Source organism: Chelonia mydas, chromosome 17 (assembly GCF_015237465.2).
Source record: "Chelonia mydas isolate rCheMyd1 chromosome 17, rCheMyd1.pri.v2, whole genome shotgun sequence".
NCBI lineage: Eukaryota > Metazoa > Chordata > Testudines > Cheloniidae > Chelonia > Chelonia mydas.
Genome location: NC_051257.2, coordinates 10,429,493 through 10,447,939, shown reverse-complemented (window position 1 = coordinate 10,447,939; position 18,447 = coordinate 10,429,493). Strand labels below are relative to the sequence as shown.

General features: G+C 49.3%; 1 protein-coding gene across 3 annotated transcripts in view; it reads right to left on the bottom strand.

Moving 5' to 3' along the window:
- Nucleotides 1-18,447, bottom strand: part of RAP1GAP2 (RAP1 GTPase activating protein 2) — a 293,053-nt gene that overhangs the window by 217,015 nt on the left and 57,591 nt on the right. Inside the window, exon 1 of one of the 3 annotated variants that reach the window (XM_043531453.1) lies at nt 16,438-16,614. The exons of the other annotated variants lie outside the window; for them this stretch is intronic. The gene's annotated coding sequence lies outside the window, so the exon portion shown is untranslated. Of the gene's footprint in view, nt 1-16,437; nt 16,615-18,447 lie in introns of those variants that run through there. 3 annotated transcript variants of the gene reach the window in all.

Sequence of the window (18,447 nt, the reverse complement as noted above, 5' to 3'; positions counted from 1 at the left end):
TCTGCTTGCAGCACCAACGGGCCCTGGTTAGAGGAACTAAGACAGTTGCGACGGGGCAGAGGTAAATGATCCCACCTGAACCAGGCAAGGAGGGAGTCACAGGACAAATCTCCGGCCTCCTCCCACTCCGCCAATACAGCTCCTGATCCGAAGCAGCCCCGGATAGTCCGGTCCTGAACCCCCACCCCAGCCCCCAGAGCCCCAACTCTGGCAAAGCACCCTAGTCCCGACCCGTATTCATTTGCCAACGTGTTTCAACCAGTGGGATTGAAGTATGAAAATAATAGGAGGGAGGGGGATGACGACTGGCTGAGTTACCGCCCATGTCACAATGCCCCTCTGCCTGCCGCACCAAGTGGGCACAGTGTGCAGCGGTCAGGTTTCCCAGTTGCTATCGGGATCAACAGGGCTCTGCCCAGCGATGCCTCCAACTGTCCTTGAAATTGATCGGAGGCGGTATTTCAAAGTCAGTGCATAAGAGACCGAGAAACATCGTCAAGAGTTAGGCCTCACTTCACTTAGCTAGTCGGTGACACGTACAGCGTTGCATTTGTATTGTGGATACCCGTTCAGTAGGAACTAGGCTGCCAGCCCATTTCACGTAGGCCATCAGACCGTAAGTGCTTTTCCATCACAGCCACCACTGGTTCATTTCAAACCAGTTAAAGTTTCCTTAGCCCATCATTCGCCCTCTCAACCATCCGCGTGGTTAATGCACGGGACTAAGACTCAGGATATCTGGGATCAGTCCCTAGCACAGGGATCACCCCTGAACAGAGAGCCTGCAAAGTATTTAAGCCCTTAAGTGACGTCTGTGTCGTGTGCTGCCTAGGTACACAAGCACTGAGATGAAGCACTAGCAACGTCTTTGGGCTCCGTTGAATCAGATCTTGCTCACACCTCCCTTCGTCTACTCTTCTTAATTTGATGCCAGCTACTGTCAGCAGTAGGAACTGCCACCCACACAGCTTTCCTCTCTGCATCTCAGAAGGGAAAAAGAGAGATGTTGGGAAATAGCAGTAAATGCATCTGTGGGTACGAAGGAGAAATCAGAGAAGGATGGAAGCACTGACGCAATGTGACACACTGAGAGGGCTCCATGGCATCATAGCATCATAACACAAAATGCAGCGTTTCCTTAATAGGTGTGGCCCAGAATTCTCTGTTATCCAGTGGGGAAGTTGTGTTGTCCAGAGGAGCGGAAGCCACGAGATCATCTTAGATTCCCAACTGGTCTCCAGTGTCGTTTGGGAAAGTCATAATCACTTCATTCTCTCTGGGGTTCAGTTCCCAGAAATAAAATGAGGGCATTGGGACTTAACCTCCTTTGTAAAGCACTTTCAGATCTGCAGGTGAGAAGCAGTAAGCGTTATTAACGAGCAACCACACTCCTCTTCCATTTATATTGCCCACTGAATGTGTTTATTACAGGTGGGGGGGGGGGTGTAGCAATTTGAGTGCAAAACTAGATGACTGAGTAACTGAGCTGTATATTGCAGTTGGGTTTTTCCCCCCATCGCTCTATTTTCTGCACATGATTGTGGGCCATGAGGACGCTAACTCACTTGCTATCCACAGTCAGTGCTTACATCGGATTTATAATGAAAGCCTTAATGCAAAGGTTCTGCTCGAGCTAAGGGTCAGAGCGGATGGGCGAGAAAAAGAAGATGGGTGAGAAAAAGAAGAATCTGAGACCCCAAGCTGCCCAGCAGCCGCTGCCTGGTAACTGTTAATCGCACGTGTGGTTTCCTGCAGTAAATGAGGTGGCAGTTTCCACAAAGGACAGATAATGAAGCATTTCTAGTCTCACATCCCACCCTCTCACTCACCCTCCCACTTTCTCACACACATGGGCAAAGCACACCGACCCTTGTAAACATGCATTACCCGCCTCTGCCAGCTCAGATGCCTACTCTGCCAGCTGGACAGCACGGGTAGGCATAGACAGGCTAGCTCGGATCGAGGTAGACTGCTCAAAATAACAGTGTGGGGAGGGCTAGCCCGTGGTGAGTACATACCTGGGGTCTGGAAGGGGGCGGAGAATAGAACTCGGGAAACTAGCCCATGCCGCCGCCCATGCCACTGCAACTACACTGTTATTTTAAGCAAGCTCGCAGCACCGAAGGTCGCACGGGTCTATTTATCCCGTTGCAATCAGCCCTCCTGAGTGCAGTGTAGACATACGCTGAAAGGCCAGTCCTGCAAGGTGCCAGTTGCCTCCTGTGACATGCTGAGCAGCCTCAATTCCCGCTTTCCGTGAAGTAATGGGAATTGAGGGCACTCGGTCTCTTGCAGGATTGAACCCGCATTTCCTATCAGTCCTTCTGTGCAACTAAAGTGAAAGCTGGCTGGTCATTTCAAAATGAGAGGTTTTCAGAGGGTTTTTAAAAAGACTATTGAACCAGTCACAGGACACTGTAAGGGAAAAGGTATGCAGGGCCAGGGAAATACATTCTTCAAAATTATTGATACATATGCACAGCATAAGCTGCATATACAATACAATAAATGTAGAAGGGTCCTGTCTAATGGCCTGATCAGAGGAATGGCAGCCTGGAAGTCCCGAGTTCTATTCTCTTATGGAGGCCAATGGAAACTTCACCACTCTGGCCCAGTTTTCCCCCCCTTCTGTAAATGGGGGTGATAATATTGCTTGCCTCACAAAGGGGTTGTGAGGAAAAGCTAGCTAGTATTGGCCCAGATTCTGCACTGAGAACCAATGTATGCCCTTTGAAGTCTTTGAAGTTCCACAAGCCAGCACAGAATTAGGCGCCCATTGGTAAAGCAATTTGAAAATGAAAAGAACTATGGTTCTGTTTCTCCCCACACTTACACTGGAGTGACTCCATTTAAGCATATGAAATGCTATCAGCGTAGAACTAATGTAACAAAAATCCAGCTGGCAGCGTTTGCCTGAAATAACCGCCCAGTTTGCAGGAGATGATTCCACTGAAAAAGGGCTCAGGGAGTTCTACTGAGGACGTAACTTTTCCCCAGTTGGATTTAAGGGAGATGGAGAGAGGATATAGGGTGTGGGCTGAGCAATCTTGCAGGGAGGAACCCTCGGAGCAGCTAAATCTGGCGAGGCACCAGCAGAACTTTATTATCTTATTGCTGTTTTGCTTATTAATAAACCAAGGTCAGGAAGTAGCACACGTTTGCATTTTACACAGTGTGTGAACTGTGTTTCTAGGGCAGGTTAGGAAGGGACCCTGCTTTTAGTGTGCTAAATATTATGTTGTTACCAAGCTTAGCTAGATCAAAAGGACAGCATTTCCATCAGAAGACTGCAGCTTGCACAAATTTGCACTAATGAACCTATTAAAGAGGATCTATCAAGAACTGGGGTAAAATGACTGTCACTTGTTTTCTGAAGGAGCAAAATAATCCTCTGACAGCTGCAACCAGCCCAGGCTGGAATTAGCCAGACCTTGTGCTGTGTTAAGCCAGATCACTTAGCATTATTTTAACATAGTTTGCACATGAATAACACAGCTTCATGTTGAGTTAGCAGTGTAATCAGCTAATTAATGTGCTGTAGATCAGTCCCTGTGACATGCAAAAAACGCCCCCTGCTGGCTGAGGTTGCAGCAGCTGTGCATCCTGGCTTCCCCTTGTTTCAAGTGACAGAGAAACGGTGGAAGCAGGTGACAGAGAAAAAGAACAGACACAGGAACGTGAGCGCACACAGCAGGCAGGAAGAGACAGGGTTAGAACCCTGGGAAACACCTGCAGGGCGTTGAGTGCCTTTAACTCCTACTGAATTCAGTGAGTGCTCAGCGCCATCCATAATGAGGCACGTATAGGGGCAAATTACAGACTTATTTTGAAAACCTAATGCTGCAAGTAAAAGGCTTCAGAGTACAGCTGGACGGGACACTATTTTCCCACCCTGCAAAAAATCTGAGGGATCCACATTTTCCCATCCTCAATCAGGACAGCAGTTGAACTTGGTGTTTTTTGAACCAGAAATCTGAAAGAAAGAGTTTGCTTCAGGTCCAACAAGATGTTTTGCTGCAGTAATTTCAAAACGTTGAGTTTCAGTTTTGACTTTTTTCTTTCCTTTAGTCTAAATCTAACAACATTTCATTTCATCGCAAAAAAATCAAAATATTTTCTGAAGTGTTAAAATGGAGCATTTTGACAATTTCAACGTTTTTAAATAATGTTTTGAGTTAGGAGATTTGTCAAAACCATTTCAGGAGCACTTTTGATTCTGACACATAACTATTTTTATTTTTTTGCAAAAGGAGGGTTCATCAAAAAATTCCTGACCAACTCTACCTCAGAGATGCATCCACCGATACTCGGTCTGAATTTGAGTCACTGTACTGAACAAAACTACACTGGCCACATCGTGAACTCTTCACCCAGGGCTGAGCCTCTTACACAGGGGTGGGCAAACTTTTTGGCCTGAGGGCCGCATCGGATTTCTGAAATTGTACGGAGGGCCGGTTAGGGGAGGCTGTGCCTCCCCAAACAGCCAGGCGTGGACCGGCCCCCCCAGGATTCCTGCCACATCCACCTACCCCTGTTCCCTGACGGCCCCCTGGGGACCTCTGCCCCATCCACTCCCCCCCCTCGGTCCTCTGTCGGCCCCCTGGGGACCTCTGCCCCTAACTGCCCCCCGCCACCCCATCCAACCCCCCCCTTCCTGACTACCTCCCTGGGACCCCTACCCCATCCAACCACCCCTTCTCCCTGACCACCCCCAGACCCTTCCCCCTAACTGCCCCCTGCCCCTAACTGCCCTCCACCACCCCAATCAACCTCCCCTCTCCTTCCTGACTGACCCCCTGGGACCCCTGCCCCATCCACCACCACCCTGCTCCCTGTCCCCTGACCGCCCCCCGCCACCCCATCCAACCCCTCCTCTCCTTCCTGACTGCCCTCCCCCCGGGACTCCTGCCCCCAATTTAACCCCCGTTCCCCGCCCTCTGACCGCCCCGACCCCTATCCATGCCCCTGACCACCCACCGAACTCTCCTGCCCTCTATCCAACCCCCCCACCCTGACCCCTGACCGCGCTGCCTGGAGCACCGGTGGCTGGCAGCATGGCTGCACCAGCATAGGCAGCCGTGCCGCGGCCACGCACCACAGAGCACCAGGTCAGGCTGGGCTCTGCAGCCCCGCCGCCCAGAGCATTGCACCGCGCGGCAGTGTGGGTGCGTGGGAGGAGGGCTAGCCTCCCGGGCCAGGAGCACAGGGGCCGGGCAGGACAGTCCCGCAGGCCGGATGTGGCCCGCAGGCCATAGTTTGCCCACCTCTGCTCTTACGGATGCCTATGGAAGTAATCTGTCCTACAGTAATGCCAAATTTTTCAGAAGTGTTCTCTAATTTCAGAGGTCCAACTTGGAATATCTCAAAACCATCTCCGGACACCCAAAATTACAGTCCTCTTTCGCATTTTGCCAGCAGGTCTTTTCCATCTCAAATTTCTACAATTGCCAAAATGCCAGCAAGTAACATCCTACTGGAATTCATCAGGAAGAAAACTTAGATTTTTTTCTAAAAGTGATTATGAACAAACCATGCATTTATTTCTGATTTGCAAAGAACACTTGGCATATATCTTACCCACCTATTTGTATATAGAAAGATCTGTGATAGATCATCGAAATACAGGCAAGGGAGAGATGGGCATACTTGTTAGTATCGAGGAGTACCTTTACTGATGAACAGCTGGTGCTGAAATTATGCCCAGGAAGGACAGTATAGTTCTTTGCTTTGCTCCTTTGGCTGCAGAAGACAAATTGCATCATTAATGTTCTAATCCGTCATGCACTGATTTAGACTAAAGGAATAGCAACACTATTCATCTTTTTATTCCAATTCTACATGAAAAGGTAGCGTCCATGCAGGAACGGGATTAGATTATATCGTGGCCGCTAAAAGACATTCCACATCCCAGCCCTATCGATAAGGCAAAGCAAGGCAGCACAGGAATGAATTGTAGAACAAAGGAGGCTGCCTGCTACTTTTCCCCATGCTACTGCTACAGTGGAATGAGGCTGGAAATCTACCGACATGCCTAGAGCAGTGGGTTCCTGTGGCGAAAAGAAAAGAAAAGATTCCAAAGCCTGTTTTTTGCAGGTTGCTATTTAAGATGCATTGTTCATACATAGGACACGTTATGTCATATTAACACGCTTTCTCGGGTGTAGTGAAACCTCTCTCAGGCAACTACCAAAAGTGATCACAAACAACTCACTCACCCAAGAGGTGATTATTAGCTCAACATCAAACACAGCAGGGTACATTTCTGAGAGGCCTTAATGTGGTTTACGTAAGTCAGAGAACTAGTTGCACTGATTGTCATTACGAGCCTACCTGTAATGCATTTCTGGGACCCCGTTCACGCTGTTTGTTACCTGGAATACTGTGTTGGAGATAGAGAAGGAATATATGGCAATTTACAATACGTGCCAGCTTACCCAGCTCAACTGGGAACACTCCCTAGATCTTGGATGTTTATCTGTGAGGCTCAGGACACAATAAAATAAGCCTGGGGATGCCAATGTGTGCATAGAAAACTGAAGATCCAATTCCCCAATCTATCTAAATGTGAGATTGACCAAAGGAAGAAAAATACAATGAGACTTGCAGGTATTTATTTGCATTAGCACCCACTCCATGCCAGGCCCTTTCTAAATATTTAAGAACAGTCCTTGCTCTGAGAGTTCAGAATCTAAGAACATGGGAGAAACAAAACAATGCAAATGCTTCTAGGGTTTTTCCCTGGACACCTCCATTTTAATCAAGCTAATCCCCAGATGCGCTAGTCTGTATTCCTTTAAACAAGCTGCACAAACCAATGCAGCTGCAGCTTCACCCTCTGGTACCCAAACTAGCTAGATTAAAGCTGCATCTACACAAGCTGCAATTACACCCCATGATTGTAATGTACGCATACCATTATGTACAGAAAGGTCAAGTGACTTACCAGTGGTCACACAGGGAAGTCAAAACCTCAGCTCAGATTGGCCTTTATGATTATCCAGGCTCTCAACTGCTTTGCTCTAACCACCCATCCAAACAGCCCCTTTTCAGCTTCACTAACAAGTCTACATACCCACAAATTCAAATGGAAGAGCGAACATAAGCTCATTTTTACTGAGGTCATCCAGTAAGAGGCATTTGAACAATACAGACAAGGTTACATTGGATTTAGCCCAGAATCATTAAAAGTAGCTAGAGGAACACACTGCTGATTACAAAAAATGATTTGTCCTGAAGCATTAGATGCCTCTACTGGTTATTCTGTTGTTTGAACAACTATTTACATTTAAGACGTGTGATTTTTCTAAAATGTGAATTGCTGCTGGAAATATTCCAATTAATGTGTCTACATACACTAGTGATTTAAAAAAAAGGGGGGGACACAAACTGGGGTGCTGCCTCAATAAAGGTGCTGGTAGCTTTTTAAGATTGTGGATCACAACATATTGATTGTGAAATTATACGAGAAATACAACCAAGACACTAAGAATGTTTGATTTATTTGTGCAAAGTAAAGTGGAGTATCAATGGAAATAGACTGTGACAATTTTGGAAACATAAGTAAAATATATGAATTCAGGTTGATCTCATGGCTTTATTATGCAGTTGTTGATATCAAACTGTTTGATCACGAATGCCCTCTGCCTCTGGGTAGCCACCATTGCCGACAGGATCTACAACAGGTACACACCAGAGCGAGGACAATGGGGAGTACCCAATTATAATGATTGTTCCTTGATCAGCCAATAGATATGCTAAGAGGGGTTGCCCAAGCTGGGAGAAGATACTTCCCCCTCTTGCCTAAAGGCAGGTGCAAAACGGAGGGAGTGGAAATTCTCCAAGAAGGCCAACAAGACAGAAGTGACCAAACAGGTGTTTAAAAAGGACTCATAGGAGGAAAGACCCACACACAAGAAGTTTGGGCAGGAGAAGGGAAGGGGACAGGCCAGCCACAGTCAAAGGAGGCAAGCTGAGGGAGAAGCCTCCATGTTTCAGAAGCACCCAACCCATGCACTACAACAGAAGGACACTGGAGAGCCTCAGATGACCCTGACGCCAGCTCAAAGAATATTCTTGAGTGGAGAGGAAACTGAGGCAGAGAACCACACATGAGATTTATTATTTTGGTATATCTGTGAATTTGTTATGCTACTGAAGAACAATGCTGTGTGTTCGAGTCCTGTATGTACTACACCTAACCACAGGCCACCTGAGCATGTTAATCTGCAATACAGAAGGCTCATATCATCAGTGGGATTTTGGGAGAGGATGTGTTTAAGATACAGAGGAACCTGTGGGGTCAGCACTGGTTCCAGGTCCTGGGCAATGGACTGTAGGGTATAAAAAGTCAGGATGGCGTGCTAGACAGAGGATCTGCACCCCAAGAATTTGTCTAAGGACCCCAAGACAAACACCGTGCATGGACTCTGGTTGGACTCCAGAGACTTAAAACACACTAGTTTGTTGAGTGACGAAGAGGTGGGGGGGGGCACTCAAGTGTACCCGGGAAGACATCCTACAATCTTTCTTTGTGGGGCATACCATAAAACCTTTTGTTAAATGGCTACTGCAGAAGCAGATCAGATCCTTAGCTGGTGTAATTCACCCTAACTCCATTGACTTCAAGGCAACTGTGCAAATTTACACAAGGTATCGATCTGGCCATATGTCATCAGTGAGTGTAAATTGGTTATGTACATAGATGATGCCATGATAAAATAGCATTGATTCAACTGGGGCTGTTGAAAGTGATTTGACAAGGGACTTTGTTCAACTGGATGCGTGGTCATAGCAAAATAATCAGCTTTTATTGAATGTCTAAGAGTATTTGTACTTCTGCTAATCTCATTCTTAGAGAAAGAGAAGGCAAACAATTTAAAGCCTGAATTTCTCAGGGGCAGGAGCCAACAGGATTGCAGTGGAGATCAATATGTTTAACTATTTCAGCATTTAAAGTCTATTGATGCTAATCTGTCTTCTCAATACAGTATAGATCTCATTGTTACCTAGGAGCTTTTAAGAGGATGAAGGACTGTCTTCAAGCTGCAGAAGAGGTGCCAAATCCCAAACCCTGGCTCTCCTACCATGCAATACAAGTAACTCCTAGTTACTCTGACACTCTGGGAGCAGAATACAGCCCGTGCAGGTCTCTTGGATAACACTCCCAGTACACTCAAGACAGAAGAGGCTTCTCCCACTCGGAATACAGAAATCCTGCACATAAGGCAGGGCCTCATATGTATTCTAATACATTGTGTAATAAGTTAGCTTGGTTCATGGCACCATGCAAGCCAGGTACACAACACTAACACTGTACAGGGCTCTCACTCACTGCCAGCTCAAGGGGACTTCAACCAACAACATTTTCACACTTAGGAGACCAAAACCAGGCACCTCGGTCAGCGACCTGATATTTCAGAGGCACTGAGCACGAGCAGCACCCTTTGACATTGAGGGGTGCTCAGCATTTTTAAAGTCAGGCAACTTACTTAGGAGATTAACTCCAGTTGCCCAAGTTTGAGTGTTGGCTGTTAGGGTCTGTGACGGGGCTCCACTCACCATGCTGGCGCCTCCTGCTGATCATCTTGGGGATTAGCTCCACAGGTCACTACACCCACGCCTGGTGGTGCCTCGCCCGCCATCACTTCTGCTCCCAGACCCACATCGCTCCACGGAACGCAGCATTCTCTTCAGGACGCAACCCTGCGGACGTGTCATGAGCTGTGCGCCCACCTTCCAGGGGCGAGTGTTGCAGTCCAACTGTACCGCCACGTCCCCAGCGGCGACTGCAGCCAATTATTCAGCCACTTTCCCAGTGGCCCCAGCACCCTCTTTGTCCTTGCCTCAGTGCCTCAGCCTGCAAATCTCAGCAGCCAGCCAGAAGCTCTTCTCTAGCCAGGGTGCTAGCTTCCTCCTGCCTGCCAGGCACCCAGTCCTCCCTCCTTGAACTTCAGGGAGTAACTGCAATTCTTCTTATATGGGCCTTCTGGGACCTGATTAGCTGTTCCTCTCAGCCCCTCTCCTATTGGCTACTTCCTGTGCAGCCTCTCTAGGGCCCTGTTAACCCCTTGCTGTCAGTATTGGGCAAGCACCCCATCACAGGGTCCTTCCCCTATTATCGAAAATGCTGGGATAAAAGGTGCCCCATTACTAGTCTTCCTACTTCACAGAAAACGCAATGATTTACCCTCAAACAGCTACTTGCTACACAGTAGTCAAGAGTCTTTTAGACACCCAGCAATGCCAGGGATTCTGGCTACTTGTATAACTGATGGCAGAGCAATGTGGAGATGTTGAACGCGCAGTTTCCCACAATGCAGTTATTTAACAAAACACTTCTTTGGTTTAGTTAGTGTTTAGTCCACATTAGAGATGGGCCCTAACCTAAAGCCTAGATCCAAATACTCCTCAACTTGGAGAAAGTTTGGAACCAAGTCCAACCCCTTGCAGATCATGAGTATTTGGAGAGTGCTTAAAAACATAAAAAAGGTTATAGACCATTATTAGACTGGGACTTTTTAAGTATCAGGAGCTAGAGTGACTGTCCTGAGTTTATTTAGCACTGCACTTTTTCCCACCACACAGTGATGACAGTAGGAGAATGCAGGGTACATGGCACAGTCTTGACTTTAATGTGGTTACCCAGAAGATTAAAGAGATACTGGGAGCCAGTCTCTCTTGAACGTATCATGCACTCCCCTTATATCCAAGTTAATCTATTTAAAATACAAACATTTTAGTTTACATACAATGCAGGTCTTCATTCAGCGTATGCAAGAGTTACTCTAGTGCAGACACCTTGTGCAATATTGAAGCCCAAATTACACCACTTACTTGGGGCTTCAGTGGTGCCTAGGATTTTGTTTGAGACCTTTGCACCAGGTGGAAATCCACCTGCTGTGGGGATGAACATGGGCAGATATATACCTGAAGCAGCAGCTTACCTACTCTGCCATCAGGTGCATCCACTACCTTGATTTTCATACCCATCAAGAAAAATACCCACAACTGGCACTTTTGAATTACCACTCCCCTTCTGGGGTTTGGTTTATGAACATAAAGTAAGCTTCACTGAAAGCAAAGCTTCTAGTCCCCTTCCCCAAGCTCACCAGTTCTTCCCAGCCCTTCCCAAAGTCCCTAAAGACCTTCACCAGGGCTTCATCACCCTTATCCTTCCCTCCAGGGCTTCACAGACCTATATAGCCTTTCCCAGCTGAGGCTTCACCCACGCTTTGCTTTGCTCCCTGCAGGTCTGTCAACTAAGATTTCCACCACCAGCAAACTCCTACATCCCTCTGTGCTTTCTGAGCAACAGGCTTCCTTTATATACTGTGGCTGGTCACATGATTGTCACCTGATATTTTCCTCTCCTCCCTCTGACTACAATTCCCCAGATCCCTTAAATCAGAACTTCTTGTAGGGAACCGGTTGTTAAGATTTTGGCAGCTCATCACTGCCTTTACTCTAGAAAGAGCAGAACCATTGAATCACACAGATGCGGTACTGTGGTGTATCCCATTTAAGGATAGTGATGTTCCAAGGCTCAGCCCCTTTAAGAGCAGGCATGCTGGGATGCGTAGTTCCCTGAGGGATCTGGGGAACTGTAATCAGAGGGAGGGGAGGAAAATATCAGGTCCCGATTTTGGGGTCTTTTTCTTATATAGGCTCCTATTACCCCCCACCCCCGTCCTGATTTTTCACACTTGTTGTCTGGTCACCCTAGGGGGTGCACATGTGTGGGTCCCAGCTGCTCCATGCCCCCCTCATTGAAGCAGGTGTGCAGGGTTACTGCCCTGGGAACAGCAGGGCACCAGTGGACGTGGGGCCAGCTGCAGACAGGGGTGTGGGGTAGGGCTAGCTGGAAGCAGGGGGTGTGGGGCTGGCTGCGGCCAGGGCAGGAGGTATGGAACTGGCTGGAGACAGGAGGGTGCGGGGTTGGCTGGAGGCAAGGGGGTGTGGTGCTGGCTGGAGACAGGGCAGGGGCTGACTGGAGATAGAGGCTGGCTGCAGGCAGAGCAGGGGGTGCGGCTGGCTGGAGACAGGGGTTGGCTGCGGCCAGGGCAGGGGGTGCGGCAGGGGCTGGCTGCGGGCAGCAGAGGGTGCGCCCGGGGCTGGTGCGGGCAGGGGGTGCAGGGGTGGTTGGAGACAGGGGCTGGTGCGGGCAGGGCAGGGGGTGTGGGGCTGGCTGCAGGCAGGGCAGGGGGTGCGAGTGGCAGGGGCTGGCTGAGGGCAGGGGGGCCAGGGGTGGCTGGAGACAGGGGCTGGTGCGGGCAAGGGGTGCTGGGGTGGCTGGAGGCAGGGGCTAGCTGCAGGCAGGGAGTGCAGGGGCTGGCTAGAGGCAGGGCAGGGGGCGCGTGCGGCAGGGGCTGGCTGCGGGCAGGGGGCGCGTGTGGCAGGGGCTGGCTGCGGGCAGGGGGGGCAGGGGTGGCTGGAGACGGGGCTGGCTGCAGGCAGGGGGTGCTGGGATGGCTGGAGGCAGGGGCTGGCTGCGGGCAGGGGGGGCAGGGGCTGGCTGGAGGCAGGGGCTGGCTGCAGGCAGGGGGTGCGTGCGGCAGGGGCTGGCTGCGGGCAGGGGGGGCAGGGGCTGGCGGGAGGCAGGGGCTGGCGGGAGGCAGGGGCTGGCTGCGGGCAGGGGGGACAGGGGCTGGCGGGAGGCAGGGGCTGGCTGCAGGCAGGGGGTGCTGGGGTGGCTGGAGGCAGGGGCTGGCTGCGGGCGGGGGGGCAGGGGCTGGCTGGAGGCAGGGGGGGCAGGGGCTGGCTGGAGGCAGGGGCTGGCTGCGGGCAGGGGGTGTGTGCGGCAGGGGCTGGCTGCGGGCAGGGGGGGCAGGGGCTGGCGGGAGGCAGGGGCTGGCTGCAGGCAGGGGCTGGCTGGAGGCAGGGGCTGGCTGCGGGCAGGGGCTGGCTGCGGGCAGGGGGGGCAGGGGCTGGCTGGAGGCAGGGGCTGGCTGCGGGCAGGGGGTGCGTGCGGCAGGGGCTGGCGGGAGGCAGGGGCTGGCTGCAGGCAGGGGGTGCGTGCGGCAGAGGCTGGCTGCAGGCAAGGGGTGCAGGGGGTGGCTGGAGGCAGGGCAGGGGCTGGCTGCGGGCAGGGGGGGCAGGGGCTGGCGGGAGGCAGGGGCTGGCTGCAGGCAGGGGGTGCGTGCGGCAGAGGCTGGCTGCAGGCAGGGGCTGGCTGCAGGCAGGGGGTGCAGGGGGCGGCTGGAGGCAAGGCAGGGGGTGCGTGCGGCAGGGGCTGGCTGCGGGCAGGGTGGTGGGGACTCACGGGGAGAGCAGCAGGACGCAGCCCCGGCCCAGCAGAGCAGCCGGGGACCCACCAAGGCAGCAGCGGGAGCCCCAGGGCCAGGGGTGGCAGCAGCAGCAGCAAGGCTCGTGGCCATGGCCAGGCGGCAGCCCACGTGGCTCCCGCAGCACAGCGCCCCTGGCGGCCGGAGGAGGAATTACATCACTTCCCAGGTGGAGCCCATCAAAGCCTCAGCGCCCCCTGCAGGGAAGCGGGTTAACAACCGGTTCTAAAACTGCTTCAAAATTTAACCACCGGTTCGTGCGAACCGTCTCCAGCTCACCACTGGGTAAGGGGTTTTATCTGATCTTAAAAGATGACAGATCAAGAAATTTCACAGCTTTCCAATCTTTCATTAAATGTATTATTTAACCATTATTCATTGGAACCCATTTTGATGTGCAGTGCTATTCTGCATTTTATGGCCATAGCACTATTAGAATCCTATCCCTTCAACAATGATTAAAGAGCAGCTGAAATTTTCTAGAGGACCATACTTTTTAGAAAGAATCTGTTCATACATCGCAGATTTTCTGTATTTCTTTCCTCCTGTTCTTTATTACTGAGAGTATCTAGTTCTTTGGGTCTCACGCTCTTCCTTGGGTGTGAACGTAGCTCAGAAGGGATGCACCAAAACTCTGATGGCACTTGAAAGAAGCAGTGCGTGTGCACACACAAACACACACTGCATCTCCAGAGGTCCAGACTGCAGTGTGCACAAACACATATGCATACATATTCACACACACGCACACACTGAATCACAGAAGATCCAGCATGCAGCACACGCAGTACAAGGTACCACACACACATAGTGCATCCCCAGAGGGCAGCTCCCGCCACCACATTCTGAAGCAGGCAAACAGACGAGTACCACTGCACGGACATACTATAACATGACTCCCCCTGACACTACCATCACCAGGGCTACTTATATTTCAGGACTATTCCATCCTTTGCTGTGATCCCTTAGCTACTGCTGCTTGGAGTAGCATTAGCCACTCAGATGCTGGGACTGGACAACAAGGGATGGATCACTCGATAATTGCCCTGTTCTGTCCTTTCCCTCTGGGCCACCTGGCACTGGCCACTGTCGGAAGACAAGACACTAGGCTAGATGGTCCATTGGTCTGACCCAGTGTGGCCGTTCTTATGTTAACTTTGCAGTGCATGTTTGTCTGTATTTTATAGGCGACAACAGCTGAAGCAAAAAGGGCTGGTCTTGACTCCTTCCCTTTCCATCTGACCATTCCCCTACAAATCCACTTAATGGTCCTCCCGCACTGTTGCCTTACGATCAGTCTCTTTTTATGGGTGAAGACATTCAGGTGGGTTTCTGGTCACTTTTCTTAGTAAGCTGTAATCTATTAAATCTATCCACACTCCGCACTGTTTAACCAAAGGGAGCACATGGCCAAGAGGAGATGGGCTGAGTGAGAGGTGTTCTGGATCACAATTAGGTTTAAGCAGGCTTCGGAGTTCTGATTCAAGGCCAAATCAGGGCTACTTTTTGATTTTTGTACTGGGTTATACTTACATCAGGTACTTGCAAGATTTTAGACCATGATGTCAGAAATCTCAGTAAATCAGCCTCTCTCACAAAATCTTGAATGTTCTTGTGAGATTTCAGCTACATCCAAACCAGAACCAGAAAGCAACAGCCCCTTATGGTTTAGGATCCAACCTGGAACCAGGGGTAGGCTTGGATCCGTGCCCCACATGCAACTGGAGGGGGTTCAGATTCATGACCCTGGTTTTGGCTAATCTCTAGCTCCTCAGGCTGATGTTGGGGTCGTGTATCTGTTTCCATCACAGCCAACAGTGATATGCAAGTGATTCTGACTTCAGGTGCAGAACAGGAGGCAGAAGCAGATGGACTCACAAAAAAAAAAAAAATCATCATCCTATTTTCATGCAAATAGCCTTAACAAAAAAGGATGAAGGAGGAGAGGTGCAGAAAATATCTGGTAAAGAAGCAGAATATATTTATTCATAGGGTTACCATCAGCTGCCTTTTAAGAAGCATCTATTGTGAAGGAAGAAAGAGATTTAGTTAAACCTGCTACTCACAAAAACTGAGTTATGCTGTCTGAATCTCACTTCTTAGTCTGAATTTAGAATCACTGGCTGATTTCCAATCCTGAATACAATGTGCCGTGTGGGCAGATACTATGTCCCTTGCAATACTATAACAAGGGTCTTAAAGAAGACAGGCAGTGCCTGGAATACACAGAATCAGGATATAAGAAAATCTCATTCCCTTTTTACACCTGGGACGCAAATGACCAATCTCCCATCCCTTATCACTGCTGTGGTATAGCTCATGAACAGGGTTCGTCGCTTGTACTGTGTCCACAGAGATGAGATGACAAGAGCAGTGCTGTGCACTGTATATGCTTTATGAGCGGGCATTATGCCCCATCTTCTCAAGATAAGCGAGAGATCTTCCACAAAAACACAACAAAGGGGAAGAAGGTCTCTACTGAAAACATTCTACTGTGATGCTAAAGATATATATTCAGAGGAAGCTTCTCCATTGTCCTATTTATGTCAAGCATACAGTACTTAGAGATGCATGTTCGCAGAGGTGGTGTCTGTCTGCAGGCAGAATGTCCCCCTACACAATTCTAGTAAAAAAGCCATTTGAAAACAGCACCAACAATCAAGAATTCCCCATTGACATATGCGAGCGGAGCACTGAAGAGACCTTTTGAAGTTGCCTCCTTTGAATTTTCAAATTTCCACGTACACCTTGGGATCATTTGCTGTTCCAAATAAATGTGGCATGCGACAGTAGCTTACATACAGATCACACATTCAAATCAAGAAGGATATTCTTCTTGGTGTCCACACGTATCTAATGTATAAAGCCTTCCTGTTCAATGTTAGTCATTACACATTTAACACAGACACACAAATTGAGATTTGTAAGACACTGAAACAATAGCTCCTCCAGACATGCCTTAATTTATATGCATACAAACATACAGTAGAGAGACAGGGACAATTATATACTTTATACAGTATAGATACACATTTTCCATTAAAGAGCTTCTGTGTATACATTTTCTACTTTACATATGGATAGCCACATGGTCCTCAAATATTGCTATATATTGTGACTACAGTTCAAATTTAGCAAGACTCAAACGGTATCTTACCTTGATTTCCTTGCTGCTTTCTCTATGCAAAATTTACACTTACTGTTACCATCAAGGCTAAATAAATGCAGAGAAATGTAACTGCTCCAGCCACACAGTACTCTTGACGTGGAGCTGCAGCTATTGCATTGTTGATTTTAGTAGATTATGTGTCTGGCTTTGCTAACCTGCTGTTTTAATGCTCCACGGGCTTTTGGCAAAACACCAACAATACTCACGGCCACAAGGGGGCTTTAACAGCTCTCGGGTGCTGTTTATCGCAGCAACCCTTCGGTGCTTTTTAAAGGAAACAAAAGAGTTGTTTTTAAGTGTTTTGACTGCATTAGGGCGACAGTTGTTGGATACAAAAGAATATTTTTTAAAAATACATCTTGTGCCGATCCCCACTATTCCACCCATGTGGACTCAGCCAGCATTTAGATTAGAAAAATTGGAATAAAGGTATGTGCATTTTAAAGGAGGTAGCAGGCTGAGAATCTGAGACTGTTACTAGGGATGGCTGGGAGTAAAAATGATGTGGGGAGGGGTCATTAAGCATTAAATTATTGGGCCAGATCCTCGGTTGGTGTAAACTGATGTTGATATCAATGGAGCAACACCAATTTACGAAAGCTGCGGCTCCTCCAGCCGAGTCAATCTTTTTGTTTTTCTCTAGAAAGGAAGGGTTCGGCCATTTATTAAAAAAACCTAAAACCTTCTGATTAAATTCTGAAAGCAGAGTCTCTAATATTGCACAGAACCCATTGTTGGGATGTAATATTATAATTGAAATAAAGAGAGACATGGCTCATGACCGGATTTCAAATAAAAGCCCTTAAGGGCCAAAGCCCCCACTAAAATAAATGGCAAAAATTCCACTGGCCTCAATAAGAGCACGATTTAACCCATGCTTTCCAAGTGTCAGCCCAGTTTACGTTGCATCCCATCTGTTGGCTGTCAGAATCAGGGTGACAGAGTAAGGCGAATGATGTAACCCTGTCAAGCTGTTTAATCCGGGCCTATACCAAATTTGCAGCAATGTAATCAAACTGATTTAGAAATAGATTTAGTTAAATCAGTGCAACGCCCTGGTGTGGTTACACTTAAATCAGTTTAAAAGTGGATAATATTGACCGAGCTTAATTCAGTTAGCAGAGCTACACGAATTCACACCAGCAAAGAAACTGGCCTCTAGAGTATTAGCCTGCCCTCTAGGGGATGGATGCCAGTTTAGGCAACATTCTGGATTTTGCAGAATACATAAACGTCTATATATGTGAATTAGAACTACCTATATATTTATACTAAGTTTAGCACCATGGTTTATGAGCAATTTATAAGATTTTTTTTTAATATTATCAAGTGTCAGACCTTAAGACCTTTGTGCACAGATACACACACGCACACACACACCAGATTGTTAGATGTATTATTACTAAAGTGCCTAGGAGCCCTATGCATGGACTAGGGTGGCCAACTTTCTAATTGCACAAAACTGAACACCCTTGCTCTGCCCCCTTCTCCAAGGCCCCACCCCTTCTCTGAGGTCCTGCCACTTCTGAGGCCCCGCCCCCACTCACTCCATGCCCCCTTCCTCCATCGCTCACTCTCCCCCACCCTCACTCACTTTCACTGGGCTGGGGCAGGAGGTTGGGGTATGGGAGATGGTGAGGGCTCCAGCCGGGGGTGTGAGCTCTGGGCTAGGGCCGGGGATGAGGTTTTGGGGTGCAGGAGGGGGCTCTGGGCTGGGGCAGGGGTCAGGGAGGGAGTGCGGGCTCCAGGAGGGTGTTTGGGTGTGGGAGAGGGCTCAGGGCTGGGGTAGGAGGTTGGGGTGTGGGAGGGAGTACGGGGTGTGGGCTCCAGGAGGGGGGCTCAGGGCTGGGGGGTAGGCTCTGGGAGGGAGTTTGGGTGCGCGAGGGGGTTCTGACCTGAAGCAGGGGGTTGGGGTGCTGGTGGGGGTTCGGGCTCCTGCCAAGCAGCGCTTACCTCAGGTAGCTCCGGGTAGGCATTGCAGCGGGGCTAAGGCAGGCT